The sequence below is a fragment of the Prionailurus bengalensis genome, chromosome B4 (assembly GCF_016509475.1).
Source record: "Prionailurus bengalensis isolate Pbe53 chromosome B4, Fcat_Pben_1.1_paternal_pri, whole genome shotgun sequence".
Taxonomy (NCBI): Eukaryota; Metazoa; Chordata; class Mammalia; order Carnivora; family Felidae; genus Prionailurus; species Prionailurus bengalensis.
The window spans coordinates 48,270,508-48,282,820 of NC_057358.1; the positions used below are offsets into that span (position 1 = coordinate 48,270,508).

Below are 12,313 nucleotides of genomic sequence, written 5' to 3' on the forward strand. Positions count from 1 at the left end.
GGCTTTAGTTCCCTCATTTGTAACATAAATTGGTATATATGATCTCTGAAACTTCTCAATTCTGATTTTGAACAAAGCTTTACCAGTCTGCAGGCATTCAGGTCTTTGCATTGTACTCCACATTGTATTTCCTGAGACGTTTTCTCACTCATCAATGATTAAGGAACATTAATCAGTGACAGGCATTATGTTAGACTCTAGGTATAGCTGAATTCTCTGCCCAGAGAAACAGGACAGAGCTTTCTACCTAAATATTGGTACTACATCAGTACATAATCAAGGCCATACTAGGGGATTTATATACAGCACAATGGAAGGGGGAAGGATAAGAAACAAAATCTAACTCTGCCTAGGGAAGCTAAATAAAGAGGATAGGAAACCTTAAGAGAAAATTATAGATATAAGAAGAAAAAAAGAAATGAAAAGCAAAGAGGTCATTGATGACCATAGAATGGAAAAATTCAATGAAGTATTAAATAGAAATCTTACTAAAGTAGGTTGAAAATTAAATATAAACTATTAGGGGCACCTTGGTGGCTCAGTCTGTTGAATGTCCAACTTCAGCTCAGGTCATGATCTAATGGTTTGTGAATTCCAGCCCTGTATCGGGTTTACTGTTGTCAGCACAGAGCCCACTTCAGGTCCTCTGTCCCCCTTTCTCTCCCTCTGCCCCTCCCCCCATTCACACACTCTCTCTCGAAAATGAATAAACATTTATAAAAAACCTATAAACTACTAGTTAATGCATTGAGTTAAGTCGATATGCTTATCTCTCTTCCTTCTTCATACTCTTGAAAAAAAAAAAAGGGTACAAAGCTCCACAGAAAAACAATAAGGAGAACACAGCTGACCAGACAAATCAACAACATTGGGAAGGTCAAAAGATACAAACTTCCACCTATAAAACAAATAATTGTGGGGATATAACATACAGCATGGTGGCCATAGCTAGTAACACTGTAGTGAATATTTGAAAGTTGTTAAGAGAGTAGACCTTAAAAGTTCTCATCACAAGAAAAAAAAATTTATAACTATGTTAACTAGACTTATTCTGGTAATCATTTCATAATATATACAAATATTGAATCATTATGTTGTACACCTGAAAGTAATATAATATTATGTGACAATTATACTCCAAAAAAAAAAGCGAGCAAGGGAACTTACATAGGAGACTTGTCCTGGTGGCTGCAAGACAAGTAGCTCTTTACGTGTGCCTACCAGAATCTTGAAAGTTTATACAAAGGCCGTAATGTGTTCAGTCACATAACCAGTCCACATGGTCTCAACAATACATTACTCTCTCAAGGCTGTGTCCTTGAAATGGCTGCTAGGATAGGGATACTAGGTAGAATGTACATTCCAAGGACAGGGGAAGGAGTAGGGAGACTTCAGTTGCCTGAAGTCAGTGGGCAGTCATGTCCTCTTGGTGACTTCCTCTAACAAGTGTTTTCGAAAACAATTACACCTTTAGATCCTATGATATGTTTAAATACATTGGGACACACTTTGATTTCTTTTTGTTTTTAATGTTTATTTATTTTTGAGAGAGAGAGAGACAGATAGAGTGTGAGTGGAGGAGGGGCAGAGAGAGAGGGAGACACAGAATCCGAAGCAGGCTCCAGGTTCTGAGCTATCAGCGCAGAGCCCAATGCGGGGCTTGAACACAAGAACTATGAGATCATGACCTGAGTGGAAGTCAGATGCTTAACCAACTGAGCCACCCAGGTGCCCCGAGACAGAGTTTGATTTCTGTGGGGAAATGTGGGGATCAACCATGACAGGTAATTTTTAACTCCAAGGAAAGAAAAAATTTGTCCAAGAAATATAATCATAGAGTATATGGCTCAGTTAGGAATAATGTTAATGTATGTATAATAATGTAACTACTTGAATACTAACAACCAAAGAATTTTAAATAATTATACTTGATGGATGGGGGTCAGAAAAGTTTATGAGTAGGTAGGAGGGAGGGATATGTGAATTCTCCTCCTCCATGGTAGGAAGTGAATAGGTAACATCCTAAACTTAAAAGTTTAGATACAGCAGTATTAGCATGTTATTTAGAAATACAGAGATGTCGGGGCACCTGGTGGCTCAGTCGGTTAAGTGTCTGACTTCGGCTCGGGTCATGGTCTCATGGTTCATGAGTTCAAGCCCCACGTAGGGCTTTGTGCTGACAGCGCAGAGCCTGGAGCCTGCTTCAGATTCTGTGTCTCCCTCTCTCTCTCTCTCTGTTCCTCCTCTGCTCTCTCTCTCTCTCTCTCTCTCTCTCTCTCTCAAAAAGTGAATAAAGATTAAAAAAAATTAAAAAAAAAAAAAAGAAATACAGAGATGTCACCAGAAGAAAAAGCTGATTTCTGGAAAGCAGAAATTGGGGGAAGAGAGGAACAGCAGGGGATTTCTGCTTTTCAATATACATTTTATGGAACAATTAGATTTTAAAACTAAATAAATGTTTTATTTTGATTAAAAAGTTAAAATTAACTTACAAAAAGAAACATTGACTAACAGTAAATGGAGAATTTCTGCTGAAATAAGTTTGCATATTCCCAGCAATCTTCCAGATTCCAAGAAAGTATAGAAAATAAAAATTAGGGGCGCCTGCGTGGCTCAGTAAGTTAAGCATCCAACTTCAGCTCAGGCTACGATCTCACAGTTCAAGGGTTCGAGCCCCGCATCAGGTGCTGTGCTGACAGTTCAGAGCCTGGAGCCTGCTTCGGATTCTGTGTCTCCCTCTCTCTCTGCCCCTGCCCCGCTCACACTCGGTCTCTCTCTCAAAAATAAATAAATATTTTTAAAAATTTTTTAAAAGAAAAGAAAAATTAAACAACAGTTTTAAAAAGAGCTAAAGAACAAATGACAATCATAAAAAGCTGGTAATTGCAAATATGGTTCTAGGACCTAGAGAGATAAATTTGAGAGTCAGCTTTATATAAGTGGTAATTTAATCCACTAAGTTGAACAAACTCATTTTAGGCTGAATAATGAATGAGAGGAAAATGAGCCTTTCTGCTAGAAACAGACTCAAGATCCAGAAACTCAAATACTAGGCTAGAGGTGGCATGAAAGGGGAGGTGCGAAGTCCCTAGTGCCTCGCGTCTGGTGAGAAACTAGAACCATGAAAAGGGTCACCAAGAGGGGACCTTCTCACTTTTGAAAGAATGCCTGAAAAGAATCATGGCACCTGCTGGGGAAAGTGGCCTGTGTCAAGTCTTGCTCAGAGAGAGAAGAGAGAAAGTGTCAGCCTCCATACTGGACCAGGGCACATTGGCCATTTTTGTTTGTTTGTTTGTTTGTTTGTTTGTTTGTTTGTTTTAGTAGGCTTCACTCCAATGGGGAGCCGGACTCAGGGCTTGAACTCATGACCCTGAAATGAAGAACTGAGCTGAGATCAAGAGTCAGACGCTTAACTGACTGAGCTACCTACGAGGCTCAAAAATTTTTTTCTTTTCTTTTTTCAAGTAAGCTCTACACACTCAGAGTGGGGTTTGAACTCACAACCCCAAGATCAAGAGTCACATGCTTTATCAGCTAAGCCAGCTAGGTGCCCATGTGTAAGATGTGCAATATCGCTACAGAGCATTAAACATAGGCTACCAATTCAGGACCTGGGACTGAACTGAGAAGCCCAGTCAGTGATGTGTATATAACCTTAAAATTATCAGAGATATGGTAAAATTAAACAGTGTATTGAATCACTGACCCAGAATGCCAGGGAGATAAGAAGATGCTGAATCAAGTAGCTTTGGGCCATGAGGGACTGACTGAGACACTTTGTTAGCGGTAAATAACGCAAGCTCCACAGCTCCATTGCCATGATTCAAATCTTGAGTCTACCCTTTACTGACTATGTGACTTTGGGCCAGTTTTGCTACCTGCCCAAGTCTCAGTTTGCTTAGTTTTCTAAATAAAAATAGCATCTACTTCATAGGATTTTTGTAAACCATCCTTAGAAAAGAGTAGGCAGTCAAATGACATATCTGGTAAAAGTTTAGTATCCAAAATATATAAAGAACTTATCAGCTCAACACCAGAAAAAAACAATTAAATTACAATTAACAATTAAATGGGCCAAATATGTGAACAGACATTTCTCTAAAGAAGACAATATAGGTGACCAACAGACACATGAAAAGATGCTCGATGTCACTCATCATCAGGGAAATACAAGTCTAAACCACAATGAGATATCACCAGACACGTGTTAGAATGGCTAAAATCAAGAAGACAAGAAAGAAGTGTTGGCGAGGATGTGGGGAAAAAGGAACACTCGTGTGCTACTGGTAGGACTTCAAACTGATACAGCCACTCTGGAAAACAGTATAGAAGTTCCTCAAAAAACTAAAAGTAGACTTACCATATGATACAGGGTCGCCTGGGTGGCTCAGATGGATGAGTGTCCAACACCTGATTTCGGCTCAAGCCACGATCTCGCGGCTTGTGGGTTCGAGCCCCACATCAGGCTCTGTGTTGACAGTGCAGAGCCTGCTTAGGATCCTCTCTCTCTCCTTCTCTTTCAAAAATAAATAAATAAACTTTATTAAAAAAATATTACCATATGATCCAGTTATTCCAGCACTGGATATTTACCCAAAGAATGCAAAAACACTAATTTGAAAAGATATGTGCACCCCGTGTTTATTGCAGCATTATAGCCAAATTATGGAGCAGCCAAGTGTCCATCAATAGATGAATGGATAAAGAAGACATGGGGTGTGTGTGTGTGTGTGTGTGTGTGTGTGTGTGTGTAATGGAATATTACTTAGTCATAAAAAGGAATGAAATCTTGCCATTTGTAATAATATGAATAAATCTAGAGGGTATAATGCTATGTGAAAAAAGTCAGTCAGAGAAAGACAAATACCATGTGATTTCACTCATATGTGGAGTTTAAGAAACAATACAAACAGGGGCGCCTGTGCGGCTCAGTCTGTTAAGTTGGCTTAGGACATGATCTCACGGTTCATGGGTTCAAGCCCTGTGTCAGGTTCTGTGCTGACAGCTCAGAGCCTGGAGCCTGCTTTGGATTCTGTGTCTTCCTCTCTCTCTGCTCCTCCCCTGCTCATGCTCTGTCTCTCTCAAAAATAAAATAAACATAAGAAAACCAAAGTGGGAGGCATCACAATCCCAGACTGTAGCCTCTACTACAAAGCAATAATCATCAAGACAGTATGGTATTGGCACAAAAATGACACATAGACCAATGGAACAGAATAGAGAACCCAGCATTGGACCCATAAATGTATGGCCAACTAATCTTTGACAAAGCAGGGAAGAGTATCCAATGGAAAAAAAGTCTCTTTAGCAAATAGTGGTGGGAGAACTGGACAGCAACATGCAGAAGAATGAAACTAGACCACTTTCTTACACCATTCACAAAAATAAACTCAAAATAGATGAAAGACCTAAATGTGAGACAGGAAACTATCAAAACCCTAGAGGAGGAAGCAGGCAACAACCTCTTTGACCTCAGCCGCAGCAATTTCTTGCTTGACACATCTCCCAAGGCAAGGGAATTAAAAGCAAAAGTGAACTACTGGGACCTCATCAAGATAAAAAGCTTCTGCACTGCAAAGGAAACAACCAACAAAACTAAAAAGCAACATGGAATAGGAAAAGATATTTGCAAGTGACATATTGGATAAAGGGTTAGTATCCAAAATCTATAAAGAATCAACACCTGAAAAACAAATAATCCAGTGAAGAAATGGACAGAAGACATGAATAGAAAATTTTCCAAAGAAGACATCCAGATGGCTAACAGACACATGAAAAGATGCTCAACATTACTCATCATCAGGGAAATACAAATCAAAACCACACTGAGATACCACCTCACACATGTCAGAGTGGCTAAAATTAACAACTCAGGAAAACAGATGCTGGTGAGGATGTGGAGAAACGGGAACCCTCTAGCACTGTTGGTAGGAATTCGAACTTGTGCAGCAGTTCTGTAAAAGTGTGAGGTTCCTCAAAAAATTAAAACTAGAACTACCCTACGACCCAGTAATAGCACTACTAGGAATTTATCCAAAGGATACAGGAGTGCTGATTCATAGGAGCATATGTACCCCAATGTTTATAGCAGCGCTTTCAACAATAGTCAAATTATGGAAAAAGCCTAAATGTCCATCAACTGATGAATGGATAAAGATGTGGTTTATATATGCAATGGAATACTACTTGGCAATGAGAAAGAATGAAATGATGCCATTTGCAGCAATGTGGATGGACTGGAAGGTATTATGCTAACTAAATAAGTCAGTCAGAGAAAGACAGATATCACATGTTTTCACTCATATGTGGAGCTTAAGAAACTTACCAGAAGACCATGGGGGAAGGTAAGGGTAAAAAAAAATAGTTACAAACAGAGAGGGAGGGAGGCAAACCATAAGAGACTCTTAAATACAGAGAACAAACTGAGGGCTGATGGGGGGGTTGTGGAGAAGGGAAAATGGGTGATGGGCATTGAGGAGAGCACTTGCTGGGATGAGCACCGGGTGTTGTATGTAAGTGATGAACCACGGGAATCCACCCCCAAAACCAAGAGCACACTTTACAGACTGTATGTTAGCCAATTTGACAACAAATTATATTTAAAAAAATAAATGAACATTAAAATTTTGTTTTTAAAAAAGAAACAATAGAAACAAAGAAAAAAAAGAGACAAACCAAAAAACAAACTGTTAACTATAGAGAACAAACTGATGGTTACTAGAAGGGAGATGGGGAGGGGAGGTGAAATAGGTAATGGGGGTTAAGAAAGGCACTTGTGGGGCGCCTGGGTGGCGCAGTCGGTTAAGCGTCCGACTTCAGCCAGGTCACGATCTTGCGGTCTGGGAGTTCGAGCCCCGCGTAGGGCTCTGGGCTGATGGCTCGGAGCCTGGAGCCTGTTTCCGATTCTGTGTCTCCCTCTCTCTCTGCCCCTCCCCCGTTCATGCTCTGTCTCCTTCTGTCCCAAAAATAAACGTTGAAAAAAAATTTAAAAAAAAAAAGGCACTTGTGATGAGCATCATGTGTTGTATGGAAGTGTTGAATCACTATATTGTACACCCGAAACTAATTTTGCACTGTATGTTAACTACATTGAAGTTAAAATTAAAAAATCTTTTATTATACTTTCTTTGGATTAATTCCATTTTTCCTAATATTTTAAGTTGAATACTTAGCTCATTAATTGTCACTTTTTTCTCATGAAGAAACTTATGTATAAATATTTCAGCCTATAAGTTTTCCTCTAAGTAGTACTTTGGATGCATTTCAGCTATGCTTTGTTCTCTATACCGTACAACTATCTTTATAAAGGGTAAAATGGAACATGCCGCTTTCTAGATTAAAATCTTTTATTGATTTTCAATTACAGTTACAAGAAAACCCCCAATCTTTTTGGAGCTGGTGTGCCACCCTCTCCAGCCTCATCCTGTCCCACTCTCTTCCTCCTTCATGGCGGCTTAGCCACACCAGCTTCCACTCTTTCTTAGATGTGCCACATTCTTTCCCCTTAAGTCTCATTTCTGTTCTTTAGCACTAGGCTTAACTGCTATATCCATGAGAAGTCCCTAACCACTCTAAGTTAGCTCCCTAAGTCCACCAGGAAATAGTCTTTATCACATCCCTTATCTCCTTCATAACATTTATCACAATTGTATATATTTATGTTTGGTAACGTGGTTTTTTTTCTGTCTTTCCAACTAAATTGTAACTTGCATGAGGACTTCTAGAAAATAGCTAGCAAACAGACTGAAATTAATGGAGTAATAATAGTAACATTAATTGCATAGAATATCAACACTATAACAAGGCATGTGAATACTAATGAGATTAAATACATACTTTTTCTTAAATTATTGAAGACTGTTCAAGTTATCTAAATCTGTTATAATAGAGATAACATATATAGTAGAGATCACATATATAATAGAGATAAAAATGGATTTTTCGCCCCAAGAATATTTTTTTTCTGAAAGATTAGATTCTGCTATCATTGTCTGGGATTCCACTTGCCACCATCATCAGATGAAGCACCAACCAGAACCATAGATCCTTCTTATCCTTCTTTCTAGTCAGAGCACCAAACTGTTGGTTGGTGATGGCCATAGAGTCCACAGTGGAGGCCACATGCAAGTCCACCATCCTCCACAGATCCACTTCCTGCTGTGTTCAGTCAAGCCCTTGTTATAGTCAGTCAAGAAAGGACCACTGACAGCTTTCTCAGGCTTGGAGACTTTTTTTCCAGATATTACAAGATATATAAAGGTAGCCATAAGCTAAGATATGCAATATAATGTGATTATTTCACACCATGAAATGATCTCTAGCTTTTGTACTTTTGCCTTGTCTATAAATGATACTTTTGAGGATTTATTTAAAGGTCAAGTGTTGATGGCTCATATATATTAAAGGAGTTTATTAAGTAGCAAAAGGCCTTGAGACACAGAGAGAATACTTAAAACTTCGATCAAAATCTCTGAAAGAACTGGAAAAAGATGATAGACTGTGTAAAAACTATCATTGAAATATTAAAAATAACAGAGGAAGAAAAGAAAATAGAAAAGAAGTTTGCCAGATTCTATTCAATGAACAAAGTACTAATGAACAAAAAAAATACATGAAAGATACAACTTAAGCGATGATGTTTTAACTTTTGAATAAAGTAATTTTTATTTTTAGTAAAATGTGAAAAACTGTATGTTATTACCATGATCACTTAAAGTTATTGACATATTTTATATTACTTTCCAAGATTTGATACAATCAATCAATATATATTTTATTTTACTAAAAACTTACAGACAACTGACCAAAAACCTGGCTCATGCGGTATATACTAGCAGTAAAATTGTTTGGCAAATACATTGAAACACCTCCGAATACATACAAAAGTTACAACTGTTCTTTGATAAGTCTCCTTAGATGATATTTAAAATGTGGATAGTTATCAGGCCATTTCAGTTTAAAATTATTCATGAGAGAGAGCCAAAGCATAAGAGACTCTTAAAAACTGAGAACAAACTGAGGGTTGATGGGGGGTGGGAGGGAGGGAAGGGTAGGTGATGGGTATTGAAGAGGGCATCTTTTGGGATGAGCACTGGGTGCTGTATGGAAACCAATTTGACAATAAATTTCATATATTAAAAAATTTTTAAAAATTATTCATGAGAGAAGCAAAATGAATGTCCTCAAATACATCCGTATGTTGTAGTCCCTGTCTTCCCTTTTCAGCCCCTCATTGATGACTGTGCATCAGGAGTCTGAGGACTGTTGTGCTATCAAGTGAACTCATCCTCGAGGCCCTCAACCCTTGTCTAATCTGCTCTCCTGCCTTTGCTCCACCCACTTCACCTTGTGAATGGTACCACCAGGGGTAACCTGCCAAGTGTGAGAATCCCTCTACCATCTCTTCACCACCTTTACCTGACTATCACCAGGTCCAGTCAAATCTAGCTTGTTAATGTGGCATTAATTTACCCTTTCGCATCCATTTTCCACCCTTCCTTCCCTGGTTCTTACCTTTCTCTTGCGTGATGACATCATATTTACTGCAGTAATCTCCCATCTTGACACTCTCAAATTCACTTGTGATTGCTTCCCAAAGGATCTTTTTAAAATACACATTTGACTAGAGGACCCTCTCTGATTATTCATAAGTAACTTGCAAATTATTTCAGCTGAAAACCCAAATTTCTTAACCGTCATGATAGTCTTTTCCTGTACTAGTCCAGTCGCTCAGGTCCCACCATTGGAGACTAGATTGGAGACAGAGTACATATCCTCTAGAATACTTTTCCTCACTCTTCCCAGCAAAATTTATTATTCTTTGTGCTTCTGAATAGCTGTACTTTTTTCATATTTCTGGAGTCATATTTATAAAACAGTTTAGTAAGTACTCATTTTTATAATATATAATGTTACAGACCCTGAGACCCGTGACTTTGTTTCCCTAGAGTCTAGGATCATGCTTGCCACACATGAAATGCACAATCACAGTGTGTAAATTATAATGCATTGCAAGAATGATAGCCCCACTCCTTCTTCTCTTCCTCTGAGTCAGTACCTGGGATTTTCCCAGACCTGAACACTGCAGTGCAGTTTCTGGCAGTGGTATATGGCAATGAAACATCATAACAATGGCATTATTTCATTATCAGGAACTATTTTCCCAACAATAATCATAAGTCTCCCCACAGTTTTCTAAATAATTTATTTTTAGATAGATATACATTAAAGGTTTATTTTTTGATATTCTATCAGTTCTCTCTTTAAATATTCCAAAGGATTAAGTACTTAGGCGTGTTGGGAATGGCAGGGATGAATTCCCTAGTGGAATATAAATTTGGTAAATTATAGAGTGGTCACATAACCTGTATCATCATGCCTTCAAGTTTGCTTTTTGATTTTTCAGTAAGCCTCTCATAAAAAACAAAGCTTTAATCGTACTATATTGAACAGCCTCATCCTAGACCTCTGCAGATTTCATGGCATTACCCCCCAAAATTGTATGGCTGTAGTACCTCCATTGACTCCACTGATAAGCCACAAGTCCTCTTTTAAGATTTCCATAAACAATCTGCCCATGAACAAACGCCTCTTTGTTTTAGAGGAAATTTCTTATTTTTTAAATATTTATTTATTTAAAGTTTATTTATCTCAAAGAGAGAGAGAGAGAACACAAGCAGGGGAAGGGCAGAGAGAGAGGGAGAGCAGGCTCGGTGCCATCAGCACAGAGTCTGGGGCGGGGCTTGATCTCAGGAACCAGGAGATCATGACCTCAGATGAAACCAAGAGTTGGTCTCTCAACCAACTGCACCATTCAGGTGCCCCTAGAGGAAATTTCTTGAGTCAATATGCACAAGTATTAGTCTTCATTATTTAGCCACATCCCATTAAGTTCTGTTTTACTTAGGTGAGAAGACAGATCAGTGTTAAAGAACATTTTTGATTTTCCTACAGCTTCACTCGACTAAAAATGAAGCATACATACATACACACCTGAATCTAGTCAGGAAAGAATGCTCTCTTCTGATCAAGGATACCCATCCTCATTGGACTATCATAATAGTAAGGAATTATTTTGTATTGCATTAATAAGCCTCTAAATGTTTTGGATTTGTTCAGTATCAACATTTGTAATAGAAAATGTTATTCACAGTTATAATTTATCATAAGGGGCAGTTTGGAGGAAGAAAATAATGTGCTAATTTGGAAAGTGCACTTGTGAATAATATTACCCATTTAAACCAGATAAAAGAAGACAAGATGGATGGAATGTTGAAAAACACTCGCATTTGAAAAGATGAGCAAGGAAATAAAGATAATAAAAGAGATTGCACAAAAGTAGAGAATACTAACATGGTTGTGAAAGACAAAAGACTCATGTTTCCAGAAAAAGACAAATTGTTAACTGTGCAAAATGCTACAGGCAAAGCAAACCAAAGCATTCCATTCCCCTGCTTCTCAGGCACACCTACTCTTCCTTTCGTCACGATTACATAGCCACATGGAAAAATAAGATTTTTGATGTGACTCCCTGAAATGTTCCACCTTTCCCTTTATCCCTTTTGCAAGATTAAATGTTCTAAGACCCCCACACCTACTCAAATCAAACACATAATTTGCTATTTGGAGGGGCAAATATTTTATTGAATTGTGAGGTCAAAACATTAACCAATATTTATTTTATTATATTCACATAACTCAATATCATGTTTCAGGTCTTATGGCTTTTTAGTTAAAACTGTAATTTTTAAAGTCTATAAGTATGTTCAAATTTTGGTTTTCTTCAAAACTAAAATAAAAGGGTGCTTAGGTGGCTCAGTCAGTTGTGTCCGACTCTTGATTTCAGCTCAGGTCATGACCTCACAATTCATGAGATTGAGCTCTGCACTGACATTTTGGAGCCTGCTTGGGATTCTCTGTCTCTGTCTCTGTCCCTCCCCTGTTTGTGCTCTCACTCTCTCTCTCTCTCTCTCTCAAAATAAATAAACATTTAAAAAATTAAAATAAAAAGGAAAAGGAGAAATTGGAAAAATATAGATGAAAAAATTGGTATACCAGTGATCATATTTCTAATATGTAAAATGATTCTTTAAAGTGATTTCAAAAACACTAACATTCATATTGGAAATGAAAGGGTAGACAACAAACACCGAAAATTCACAAAAAAGAAAATCCAAATGACCTACTGATATCTGAACAAGTAGTCAATCTTTCCATAATAATTCATTTATTAATCCAACAAATACTTACCGAGACATATTTTGCATCTTTTTCAGATGAAAAATCAGAATACCATTTTTCATATGAAACAATG

At 37.9% G+C, this 12,313-nt stretch overlaps 1 protein-coding gene across 3 annotated transcripts in view; it reads right to left on the bottom strand.

Moving 5' to 3' along the window:
• The window catches only part of GUCY2C (guanylate cyclase 2C), a 141,473-nt gene that overhangs the window by 121,895 nt on the left and 7,265 nt on the right, over nucleotides 1-12,313 (bottom strand). Inside the window, exon 1 of one of the 3 annotated variants that reach the window (XM_043564728.1) lies at nucleotides 4,361-4,408. The exons of the other annotated variants lie outside the window; for them this stretch is intronic. The gene's annotated coding sequence lies outside the window, so the exon portion shown is untranslated. Of the gene's footprint in view, nucleotides 1-4,360; nucleotides 4,409-12,313 lie in introns of those variants that run through there. 3 annotated transcript variants of the gene reach the window in all.